Here is a 13,077-nt window from a genome sequence, read left to right as displayed (position 1 = left end):
ATTAACTTACATGAACAACTCGAACAACTAAGCCGTAACCTAGTATAAATACACGACAACTTCGCCTGATATGTTCAGGCGAAGTTGTCCATAACTTCGCTTGTTCAACAAGTTCGCCTAGGCGAACTTGTTAACAACTTCGCTTAAACAAAAACATAAATAACATTACAGACTCGATTACAGACACTAGACTATGAACTACTGACATTTATGCACCAACAAAGATCTAATTCTGATTGTTTGGGATACCAAATACCTAACTTCGGTTGTCCCTTCAGATATCTAAAAATACGTTTAACAGCAGTTAAATGAGAGAGTTTAGGATTAGCCTGGAAGCGAGCACATTGACAGACTGCAAACATTATGTCGGGACGGCTAGCTTTGACATACATTAGAGACCCGATCATCGATCGATCGTATGTTTGATCTACGGGACTCCCTTCAGGATCAGATGATAGTAGCGGTCTTTCTGCCATTGGAGTACTAGCACTCTTGGAATCTTGAAGCTCAAACTTAGCCAGCATATCTTCAACATACTTTCCTTGATGCAACAGAATTCCCGTCGGACTTTGGCGAACCTGTAAACCCAGAAATGTTGTCATTTCACCCAACGAACTCATCTCAAATCTTTTCTTCATAACACCCTCAAATTCTTTGCACAAATCAGCACTGGTGGAACCGGAGATGATGTCATCAACATATATCTGGACCAGAATCAAATCCTTTCCGACAGTTTTCCGTAACAAGGTTTGATCAATCGTTCCACGCTTGTAACCGTGGTCAAGAAGATGCGCGGTGAGAGTAGCATACCACGCCCGTGAAGCCTGATGTAACCCATACAGAGCCTTTTCTAACTTGTAAACATGATTTGGTTTCTTAGAGTCAACGAAACCCGGTGGCTGATCAACATAAATTTCTTCTTTGACCTCCCTATACAAAAACGATGTTTTAACATCCATCTGATATACTGTGAAGCCCATATACGACGCTTATGCCAGAAAGATTCTAATTGCCTCAAGTCTAGCCACTGGAGCATAGACTTCTGTGTAATCTAACCCTTCTACCTGGCGAAACCCGCGAACTACCAGTCGTGCCTTATTACGAACAATAACCCCGGTGTCATCTTGCTTGTTCCTAAAAACCCATCTTGTATGAAGAGATTTCTTTCCTTCCGGCAGTTTAACCAATCTCCATACTTTCAACTTATCAAACTGATTCAGTTCTTCATGCATAGCATCGACCCAACAAGGTTCTTGAAGGGCCATCTCAACATTCTTTGGTTCGATTTGAGATATGAGACAAGAAAACATACAACTGTTTATGTGTCCGGTCTGACTTCTGGTGGACACACCCGCTTCAATGTGACCTATGATGTTCTCAATTGGGTGATTCTTTTGGATTCTTGAAGGAATTGAATGATCAGAAACATCACTGTTAGGTTGAAGATTTGTTACGTTCTCCCCGGAATCAGTAAGGGGGTTTTTCCATCCAGACGTTGTTGTACTGTGAGAGTACGAGGTGCCGGCAACGTATTCATCTGGAATGGCGTTCGGAAACAGAGTGCTCTCGAATATCTGACGAACGGAACTCTCACCCTCAACATTTGCAGTATCTTCAAATGAAATTGGTGAAAAATTAGTCTCTGAAGATTGTTTAGGCTGATTTTCAGTTGAGGTCGAAACACTGGTCAGCTCGGTAGCTTCATCTTCCGGTAATGGAGAAATATGAGACAGTGATTGAGAACTGTCTTGTGTTACTCCCACTGTGGAACCACCTTGAGAGTTTGTGTTGATGACTGGAAATACATTAAAAGGCTTAAAGAATTCATTGTAGTCGAATAACCAATCGGGACCAACACGGGCGTTAGTCTCAATTTCTTCTAACCAACGAACTTCATAAGACTCTATAATCTGTTTGGTGGACTTGTTGCAAACCCTGTAGGCTGTATTACCGGCATATCCAACAAAATAACACTCATCTACTGCGGCCCCAAATTTTGGAGTGGTTTCTAGATTTAGCAACGTGTACGGACACCCGAAAGCTCTGAAATGTGCAACAGTGGGTTGATGACCATAAACAATCTCATACGGAGTCTTCATCTTTGACTTGTTGATTATCACCCAGTTCTGAACATAACAAGCCGTATTAATGGCTTCAGCCCAGAAAAACAGTGGCAGTTTAGAGTCACATAACATCGTTCTTGCTGCTTCAATTAGAGTTATGTTTCTTCGTTCAGCGACACCATTTTTTTAGGCGTCCGTGGAGCACTGTACTGACGTAGCACTCCCTTTTCTGAGCAAAAATGATTCAGAACTGCATTCTTGAATTCCGTTCCATTATCACACCGAATTCCTTTCAGCTTTAGGTTCAGTTGATTTTCCATTAACACCACAAACTTCTTGATCAGATCTGCAGTTTCACTCTTATTTGACAAGAAAAATACCCATGTAAAACGTGAGTAGTCATCAGTAATAACGAGACAATAAGGGCTACGAGATAAACTTAAGACATGAACCAGCCCAAAAAGGTCCATATGAAGTAATTGAAAAACAGATGAGATGGTATTAATTAATTTAGGCTTATGAGATTTTCGATGACGTTTACCCAAAGCGCAAGCAACACATTTTTCAACAGTCACAAAATCCTTGATCAGTAAGCCACGCATTAAATTGTTTTTAGCAAGACGATTTAAATTCTTTTTATTTGCATGACCAAGCCGACGATGCCAAAGCATTTCATTATGTTCTGACACTTTTGAAAACAAGCAGGTTATTTCATCAGGAACATTTTTGTTCATGTCGATCACATAAGCATTATCTTTTCGTTGTGATTGAACAAGAATCCACTCCTTTGGTATGATTATACCAGGTTTCAGAATTAAGCACTCATTTTTAGTAAAATAAGTTGAAAAGTCTTTGTCACAAATTTGTGACACGCTCAAAAGACTATGCTTCAATTCTGGGTCAAAATTAACATTTTCAAACTTTAAAACACCGTTACTTACAGTACCCTTTTGAGTGATCTTTCCTTTCTCTCCTCCCGCAAAGGACACATACCCACCATTGAACGTATGAATGTCGTGTAGCTGGGTGACGTCCCTTGTCATGTGCCTGGAACAGCCACTATCAACATACCAAGGTCAGATGATATTCCCCAATAGTTGTCCCTGCACGAAGGGCGGGATTAATTAGATTTGGGATTAATTAGATTTTGATACCCAGTCCATGCTTACACTGGGTGACCCTGACTCATCTATGGTCGTCACATACTGCCATGACATATCCTTTTGATCATCAAAAGTAGAATGATTTGATTCTTTCGCCGAAGACTTAGGCAACCATTTATGTCTGTATGATTTGGAATTATAAGTACGAATGGTTGTCATGATCTCCGGTGTTTTAGACGTAGAATTATTAGATGAAACTGTCTTCTTCTCCTGTTTTGGTCTAGTGTTAGTGTTTATATGAAATTTTAAACTTGAAACACTCTTACTGACCCTTCTTTTGAACATGTTAGGTTTGGTCTGATGAGGACTAAACCTACCAGATTTGTTTTGATTCCAATCATCGTCAAAGGAACTAGCCGAATAATGTTTATACCCTTGCCTATACGCATTATGTGGCACATATGGCATATTCCTTTGATAAAATCCGTAGTATGGAATGTACGGACGATGTGGACAGTTTCTGGCAATATGACCAGGAGTGCCACAGTTAAAACATGTATGACGTTTTATGAAAAATTCATTCTGGGCAGCTCCTTGTCTGGACTGGTTTTGTGGACCAGTCTGTTTAGATTTGCGAGAATTCACATTTTCCTTTTTGAACTTATCACCTTGTTTGTCATTAGATCATCCCTCCTTGACAAACTTAGGTGCAACATATTTTTCTGATGTTTTTGAATTTTTTGAAATTTTGTTTTTATTAGAAATCACATTATTAAAGTTTAAGGTTTCAACCGAATCAACAACACAAGAATCCTTGCTCTTTAAAACAGAGCCCACACAAATAGTCGGAATAACAGATTTCAAAACAGGAAGTTCTAAAGAAACATTAGAAAAAAAAATTATTATCAAAATCAAAGTTAGGGTCGTCATCCTCATCAGTCCACTCCTTCACAATTACTTTCTCTACACATGAAGTAGACACATTAGAATCGTTCATAATTGAAGTAGATGGACCGACATTTGCACAGCCGGTTCCATCACTCCTGTCTTGCTTACCATATTTCATGTCCTTTATCTTTTCTTCCTGTTCTTTGGTGACAGGGGTAGGGACATAATTCTGGTTATAAGGTGGAGGAACTTGACTAAATCCTATCCCCTCACCTTCATTTTCTTTCCACCACAACTGATTCTCAATCATTGAGTTGACAACTTTACTGGAGCCTTCGAATTTTTTAAAATTAAACTCAGCCTTTTCAAACTTGCTAGTTAAACTTAGAATTTTTAACTCTGAGGCTTCTAGTTTAGCAATTAACTCAACGATTTCTTGTTGAGCATCTAGATAATGATAGCCTTTTATACTAAGATAAGACTAAAGTTTTTTAATATCCTTGTTTTGAGCTTCTATTTTATCTACAAAACCCCTTTTGTTTTTCTTAAGTTTAAAATTTTCGGATTTTATTCTTTCCATATCTCTACTTAAATTGTCATTATGGAGTTTATACATTTCTATTTTTTCGCCATAATTTAAAGAACATGGTTGAAAACGTACCTCAGATGAATCCGGAGAAGTGAACGCCATGTATACAAACTGGAGCTCCTTGACCTTCTCCTCAGCAGTGTTTTCCTCTACAGAGTCTTCAACTGTTGCAAAATTTGCAGTTTGATTTCCAATGTTAAGCGCAGCCATCTGACCTTCCCACGAGAACGTTTGAGCAACCATACCTCTTTCACCATTTCAAGAACTGGCTCCAACTTCACCCCGAGCATTCCCAACTGGAACCAATGCCCTTTCTGTATTTCCATCCTTAGCTGGATTAGTGCATTCACGAGCAAAATGACCCGGCTCGTGACAGTTGTAGCATCTGAGGGTGTCTTTATTAAAACCCACTTTTTGATTACTAGGCATGTTCCAATTATTTCTACCCTCTTAGTAAACTTCTTTGCACGAAAAACTGCCATGGCAATTTGCCACGAGATGTCTATTTCTTCAACATTATCGGGATGAATCTGATATAGTTCAGCAGTAACCACCGGTTGAACCAGGTCTCCAGCCAGAAAAGCATGATAACAATTCATAAATCCCGCCATTAGAACGATATTTTCTTGAGTTTCTTTCGATATAGTGGGAATATGGCTGGAATTTAGACTGGGAGTGGTTTTACCAGAGTCATTGGTAGACTGACCAGATTTGGTAAAAAATACTGGAGCTGGATTAGGTGAATTGGATGATGATGATTGACCGAGGGTGGATGAAAACATCTGGAAGTTTCCCTGTGGTGGTTGTTGAGTGGGCCTGAACAGTGAAAAGCTATCTTGAGACATGAGAGCACTGTTAGAAGCAACGTTATACCCAGCATCACTATAACAACTAGTATGATTTATTGCCCGTTGTTTATCATCCATATCGCAGGCTTTAATGGTGGCAATCATTTCAGTCATGCTCATTCTGTTAAGATCTTTGGTCTTTTTGATAACTGCAACATTCATGTCCCAATTTTTCGGCAGAGAGTTTACTAACTTGTTGTTAATTTCTGAGGTTTGCAGAAAGATCCCAGCAGTTCTCATTTCAGTTACAAGGGATATAAACCTCTGAAGTTGAGATTCCAATGTCTCTCCCATAACATGATTGAACATATTAAACTTTTGTCGCAGCAAATCTTGGCGACTTCTCTTCATATCCTCATTTCCCTCATAAACTTCTATCAGTGCAGCCCATAGCTCTTTGGCAGATTGAAGTTCTCTAAATTGAAGGGCAATCTCAGGTGAGAGTGCCATGGTTAGAGTAGACAGGGCTTTCTCATCTTCTTCAACTTTAGCAAAATCATCATCATCATATTGAACGACTGGTTTCACAAGAACCTCATCAGAACCAGCTCTTTGATAAGTGATCCTTTGAGGTCCCCTTACAATACTTTTCCAGATTTTTGAGTCTTTCGTCTTGGCATAATGTTCAAAACGAAATTTCCTCTCGCTGAACCCTTCATGGGATAACAAACGGGGTATGCGAGTAGCAGTGCCCATGATGGAACTACTGCCATTAGTTAACTGGGCCATTCTAATTTAAATCCAAATAAGATAAAGTCCAATTAGGGTTTTAAGTCCAGTTAGAGATCCAAGTCCAATACAAAGGGCCCAACACAGTAGACTGGGCTGAGAGTATGATGGAATACGTTGACCGAGAACTAAGTGTTGACCAAATCTTTGACCGAGAACTCAGGTATTGAACAAAGATTGACCGAGAACACAAGTGTTGACTAAAGATTAATCGAAAACTCAACGGTTGACCAAAAAATTGACCGAAAACCCTCTCTGTTGACCAATTCTTGACCGAGAACACTAATTAAGCCGAGAACTACTGTGAGCCGAGAACTACGAGAAGCCGATAACTACTGCAGGGGCCGAAAACCAGAGAAAACTTCAACTGAATTGTAACAACTTTCCAACTAAAATGGGATTCGATTTAACTTTTCAAGTCAAACCAAATCTTTATCCAAAAATAGACTAATCTTCTTCTCCGAACACTGCCTCGCCGGAAAAACACAAGTTCCACCCAACCTTGATATCTTGAATCCGTTGATATCACAATAACGAGCCTGAATTCATCAAAGGCTCTGATACCAATTGTAAGTCCCGAATCTTGATCGCTACAATATGATATCAACCAAACGAGTATTGGTGCGGAATATCAACACTCGGTGATTCAAGAACAAGAATAAGAATAGTAAAAGTAACACAGAATTGCTTCAAAACACACGTATATTATTAAATACGTCGGGTGCTTAAGCACTTACAATGATCGATCACAAACTTAGGAATGAACAACCTTAACCCTACATACAATATCATCTATATATAGGCACACCAACAACCTGGCGGGCCCAAGCACCAAAAGCCCACCGAGAACACATAAGTGTTCTCGGCTAACATATACAACCAAAACCCAAACCAAAACGAATAAAACTAATTTACAGGTCAAGCTCAAACCATAAAACTAGGCCTAACAAGTAGGAATAGCGGAAGGAGTAGGAACAATGGAAGGAGTAGGTTCCTCAAAAATTTGATTAACGAGTTCAATAGAAGGAAATAAGAAATTTTCTTTGGATTTGGTGATTGAGGGAAACAAAGCCTCAAATAAGCAACATCTCGTGAGATGTTAACCTTATTGGCATCAAGATAGAATAAACGATAAGCCTTTTACCAAAAGGATATCCCAGAAAAATACAAGGCACTGCACGAGGTGCAAATTTATCCCGTTCATAAGACAAAGTTGAAGCATAGGCAAGGCAACCAAAAGATTTCATGTGCTCATAGGATGGAGGCTTCCCTGTTAAAACTTCATAAAGAGTTTTATTGTTCAAAATTTCAATAGGGAAGCGATTGATTAAATGAGTTGCTGTAAAAACATAATCACCCCAAAATTCAACTAGGAGCTTAGACTGAAACATAAGAGCCCTTGAAGTCTCAAGTAAATGTTTATGTTTCCTCTCAACAACACCATTTTGTTGAGGCACAACTTGACAAGTAGTTTGATGTATAATGCTTTTATTTAGAAAATAAGCACGCAGAGTATTACCAGATCCAAGTTCAAAAGCATTATTAGAACGAACACATTTTACAACAGTGCCAAGTTGAGTATGAACCATTTCAATAAATGATTGAAGAATTGGAAAAGCATTGCTTTTAGTAGAAAGAAAATGTGTCCAAGTGGTTCTACTATAGTCGTCCACAATGATTAAAAAATATCGAAAACCATTGTAAGTGGATGTATGATATGGACCCCAAACATCTTATATGAACTGAATCAAAAATTTTAGTAGTCGACTAGACAATCGTTGGAAAAGGCAATTTTTGTTGTCTTGTCTTTGGGCATATAGAACAATGATCAAAATTAGTTAAAAAAAATTAAGTCAAAGAAATACTAGACATGAAAGGTAATTTCTTTAACTTGTAACTTGGAAGATGACCAAGGCGATTGTGCCAAGTATCACCAGTTCAACAAGATTACAAAATTTATTCGAATAAAAGAAATTAACAGATAACTGCTTGGTGGCCTCCAAAAGATAAAGACCATTTAGTAAATCACCAGGCGTCTTCAGAAAAGGGGCCTGCAAAACAAAAGTATGCTTAGATAAAAGAACAACACCATCAGTATCCGAACATAAACGAGATACAGAAAGAAGATTGTTTTTTAAATGTGACACAAAAGGAACTTTTGACAAAGTAATTTTCTCTGTTAAAGGAACAATTCCAGATTGATGAACTGAGACAGATGTCCCATAGGGAAGATTAATAAAAATAGGAGTTTTGAGAAAAGATGTGTGCGAAAACAAAGTTTGATCATGAAACATATGATCATTGGCTCTAGTTTCAATGATCCATTTAGATTTTGCAAAATTGCAAGACATTATACCTCTAAAAGTTTGTTGATTGATGGTAGAAGCATTGTTAGCAACAGGTTGAACTTTAGTTTGTTGCATTAGACTCATCAAATCATGATACTACTGCTGAGAAATCCCTTGTTGTTTTATATTGTCTCCATGTTCTTCAGCACTGTTAGTAGATCTTTTCCCTTTGTTAAATTTAAAGTCTTTGGGAAAACCAATCAACTTATAACACTTGTTAACCGAATTCCCAATGCTTTTGCAGTATGTACACACCAATGATCAATGATTCTCTCCAGTTCCTACAACATAAGGAAACCCACTGTTTGCATTCATTGAAGCAGAAGATGCGGTAAAATCAATGGTGGCGGTGTGAATTTATTTCTGCGTTTCATCTTGTATTAAGATTCCATAGGCTCGGTTGATGGAGGGCAAAGGTTGCATCATAAGAACGTTACTTCTGATTGTATCATAAGATGGATTAAGACCAACAAGGAATTGAATCAGTCTTTGATCCTCGTCTCTTTTAGCAAACGCATGAGTTGCCCCACAAGTGCATGAAGGTAGAGTGTTGATTGCATTCAACCCATCCCAGTTAGACTTCATCTTTGCAAAATAAGTATGAATGTTATTGTTTCCTTGGGTGATTTGAAAAAAGATTCTTTTGCAACTGCTAAAATTTTGCCCCGTTTGCTTGACCATAATGAGCATTAAGCTCATTCCATAAAACTTGGGCAGTCTCAACATACAACACGTTGTCGCTTATATCTCGGGTAACAGTATTGAGAATCCACGAGATAACCATATCGTTGCATCTTTGCCAAACAGCCATCTGTTGCTCCTCACTTGGCATGTCCAAAGTATTATTAATGAAGCAAAGCTTATTCTTAGCTGAGAGAGCAATGGTCATAGCTCTCTTCCAAGCTCCAACCCTGGTTCCATCAAAAAGTTTTGAGACCAGAATTATACCATGATGATTTGATGGATGGAGATAGAGAGGGTTAGAAGGATCAATGGTCATGTTTGGAGGAGCTAAAGTGTTCGTATTAGCCATAGATCACAAGACAAAGAAAGAAACACTTATATGGCAAGAAACGTATAAGTCACAAAAGAAACGTATAAGTCTATAAGAGACTTATTCGGCGGATAAGCAAAGAAACAGATCTACGGCGTATAAGTAACAAAAGACTTATACGGTCAAAAACACTTATACGTAGAAAGAAACAATCAAACAAGAACAACGTATAAGTCAAAATGACTTATACGGGAGAATGTAGATATACGCTTGGAAAAGGAAACGATTTTGAGAAGAAAATATATGGCTAGAACAGAAGGGGAAGAATAAACGATGAAATCCTAAAGAATTAGGATGAGAACAGAAGAATTTGATCAAATAATGACCAAACAAACAGAATTTGATCACAAAAGATCAAAGAATATGAGAAAACCCAAATAAAATCGGTGAAAAACAAAGAGCATGACTAGAAACCATGCTCTGATACTATGTAAACATTCAAAGAACGATAAGCATTTGAAGCAAGAAATGACAAGAGAGAAATTTTATTATCAGAATCAAAAATTACAAATGATCAAAACAAACAAACAATATATACATATACACATTTACACGGCGTATAAGTACATGAGAGTATATGTACATATACGCCCGTTTAAGTGCTTACAGGGCGTATATGTACATCCACGATCAATGTACATATACGCCCACAGCTAAAAATAATAGTAGATTGTGAACCCAACTGAAGTAATAATTAAAACATTTAAAATACAATACAAATTTATTCTAGACCGCCATTGAAATCTGAAATCACTTCGCTCAATACTTATTGCAGTTTGCACGCTTAAATGAGAGAGTCTCTTTCTCTGTGTCAAGATTGTAAATCACCATCATGTTCTGTTGCATCCAGTTTCCAAAAATAGACACATTACTACTATCTTCTTTCTCATTGTTGGCTATCAAGGCCAAACATGCCACGTTTTTACCTTTTTCTCTGTAGATGTAATTCTCTGGTAGCAACTCCCAATCATTATTCTCAAAATGAAAAACCATTTTGGGGACATTATCATTATTGCCTGGAAACTTGAAACAGTGTTCAACACCCTTGTATGGCTTATAATCATCACTCTTTTCAAGCTTTGTTTGATTCAAGAACACATTGCTAATCATATTAACAATATTTTCATCCAAGTATGTGAAGGTCGTACCCGAGTCGATGATCATCCCTCCTTCTCCGTTACTCACAGCGAAATCGGATTGTGTGACCGGAAGTTTGGTTTCGCCTACCGAGATACCTTCAAGAGATATATAGTAATATGGCTTGCCCTCTTGTGTGAGCAAAGGCATAGTTAGGGTGTTTATATTCTCACTTCTTGCTTTAGACCCTGTTAACAAAACACTGCTAGTTTTTGTGTCAAACCTAGAACCTAGACAATACGAGAACACGCGTTGTTTTAACTGCGAAACCAACGACAAATCCCCACGCCCCATTCCTACTATTCCGTTGTACGGTACACCATGAGGTGTCCCACATCCAAACGTTACATTGTTAAACACCTCTTTCCCAATTATTAAGGTCTCTTGTCCCAAACTTACATTTACCGAACTACTACCATCGGCGTAATTCTGTACGCAACCGTCACCAAGTCCAGACTCTAAGCAAAATGTATCAACCATAGAGAAATAAGATGTGGACTTACTAGTGTCAAACGAGCTGCCTGAGCCACTGGTCTTGCATTTTGTCCAAATGAGGTCACTTCCGGTATCCATCATGGCCGAAAATGGCACTGGTGGGGTCCCTATGAATAGGTTCATAGTGTACACGTCTTTGAAAGCTTTCATAGGAGATGTTATAACTGAATCTGAGGGGTCATTAATCAAAGAGTTTGTAGAAGTGTATTTGGGCAAAGTTTGACCGGTAGGAACACGAGTTAGAGTGGCTCGAAAGCCAGTTTGTTCTCTAATGGTTCGGGTTCGAGTAGAAGATGCTAAGAGTAAGTGAATAGGATTAAGGAAAAGGTGTGAAAGATGGATGAAGCCATGAGTGAGAGTTGAGATGGTGTGTGTTATGATTTATGAACATGCTATGCATGCACTTATATATGATATATTCTGGCCTTTGGAGTGCAAAGTGGGCATGTTCAAGTTCTGTACGTTTACTTCAGGTCTTCGGTCGTCGTTATATGTACGCATGCAGATGATTTAGTGATGCTGACCAGTGTTGACTTGGGGTCCATTGAGTCTACGGTTGGCAGTTGTCTTGAACAAGTACTTGCACGTGTGTGTTACGGCGAAGACAAAAAGGCTAAAAATTTAGTTTTTATACATTCAGAGGAAATCCTTCCTTTAGAACGTGTTATCTTTTTAACTTCTCCAATATAGTCGTAATTGTTATACTCATTAAAAGGGATTTTATAAATTAAATCAAGTTAAAGTATGATTATCCACAAGCACAACTTAAAACTTGAATTAGATTTCAAATTTGAATTTTGCTCAATATAACTTTTTGTTAATTAAATTAAATGATGTGCTCTCTATTAAAGGTTGAGGGGGTCCTATTAAGTTGTTATTATTATTATTATTATTATTATGTGTACCATAAATGTTACATACGCCTCGCTCCTAAAATTATATCTAAATTTACTTACTACTCACTCCTAAAATTATGTGTAAATTAGTATTTTGACCCGCCGCAAGTCTTAACCATAACGTATTAAGACCTCTATGTAGCGATGCCGGGTGCAAAATTCATTCAAGACATCAACGATAGGAAAGCGAGAGGATTAGGCTACATCATCGCCTGCAAACTTGTATAGCTAAAGAGGTTGTGTTCTGTTGACCTGAATGCTAAATTTCTTTCATTGAAAATACAAAGTTATGGAAGTGTGGTTTTCTTCATGCTCTTGCAAACTCAAATGCAAACTGAACTACAGATTCAACCTGTGAGATTAAATCAAAGTTTGTGACGTAAGTGACAATTTAAAGGAAATTAAGAGAAACATAGAGAATGGGAAGAAAGTTGCATACTATTCCTCTAGAAGAATCAACATAGTAGCTCATGATACGGTCTGAAAGACTACCATGATTAATTCCCATGCTCATTGCCCTTCTAGATTTCTTGTATTTTTCAATCAACGGGGCAAGACCTATAACAGAATTCATAAAGCACATGTAACGTAAAAATTTTGTTAACTTTCAAGTTGATAATTGAGCAAAGCTAACTCTCAAGTGTGAAACAAACATTCTCGTTACGCTCAAGTTCCTTTTGATAATCACTATCTTTGTACCCCAAATGCTTAAATAGGGCACGTCGACCAGCTGCAAGAAATAAAGATGGTGAATCACTTTTGAGAAAATAAAATCTATTATGCACAAACCATCTCTCTTACTTTTAACGCATAAAACCCCCTAAATTATTTATAGAATCATATTAATACTGGAATAATATAATTTTGATGATCATACTTGACATAAAACCTCCACCCATATTCAACCTCAATTTATGCAACAGACCT

General features: G+C 37.8%; 1 pseudogene; it reads right to left on the bottom strand.

Moving 5' to 3' along the window:
* Positions 1 to 10,302: 10,302 nt before the first annotated feature.
* Positions 10,303 to 11,604, bottom strand: LOC143556651 (aspartic proteinase nepenthesin-1-like; annotated as a pseudogene).
* Between the last annotated feature and the right edge of the window lie 1,473 nt (positions 11,605 to 13,077).

The sequence above is a fragment of the Bidens hawaiensis genome, unplaced genomic scaffold, assembly GCF_021521415.1.
Source record: "Bidens hawaiensis isolate Kalapana, Puna unplaced genomic scaffold, B.hawaiensis_p1.1 tig00001035_1, whole genome shotgun sequence".
NCBI lineage: Eukaryota > Viridiplantae > Streptophyta > Magnoliopsida > Asterales > Asteraceae > Bidens > Bidens hawaiensis.
This window is presented reverse-complemented; position numbering and strand designations above follow the sequence as displayed.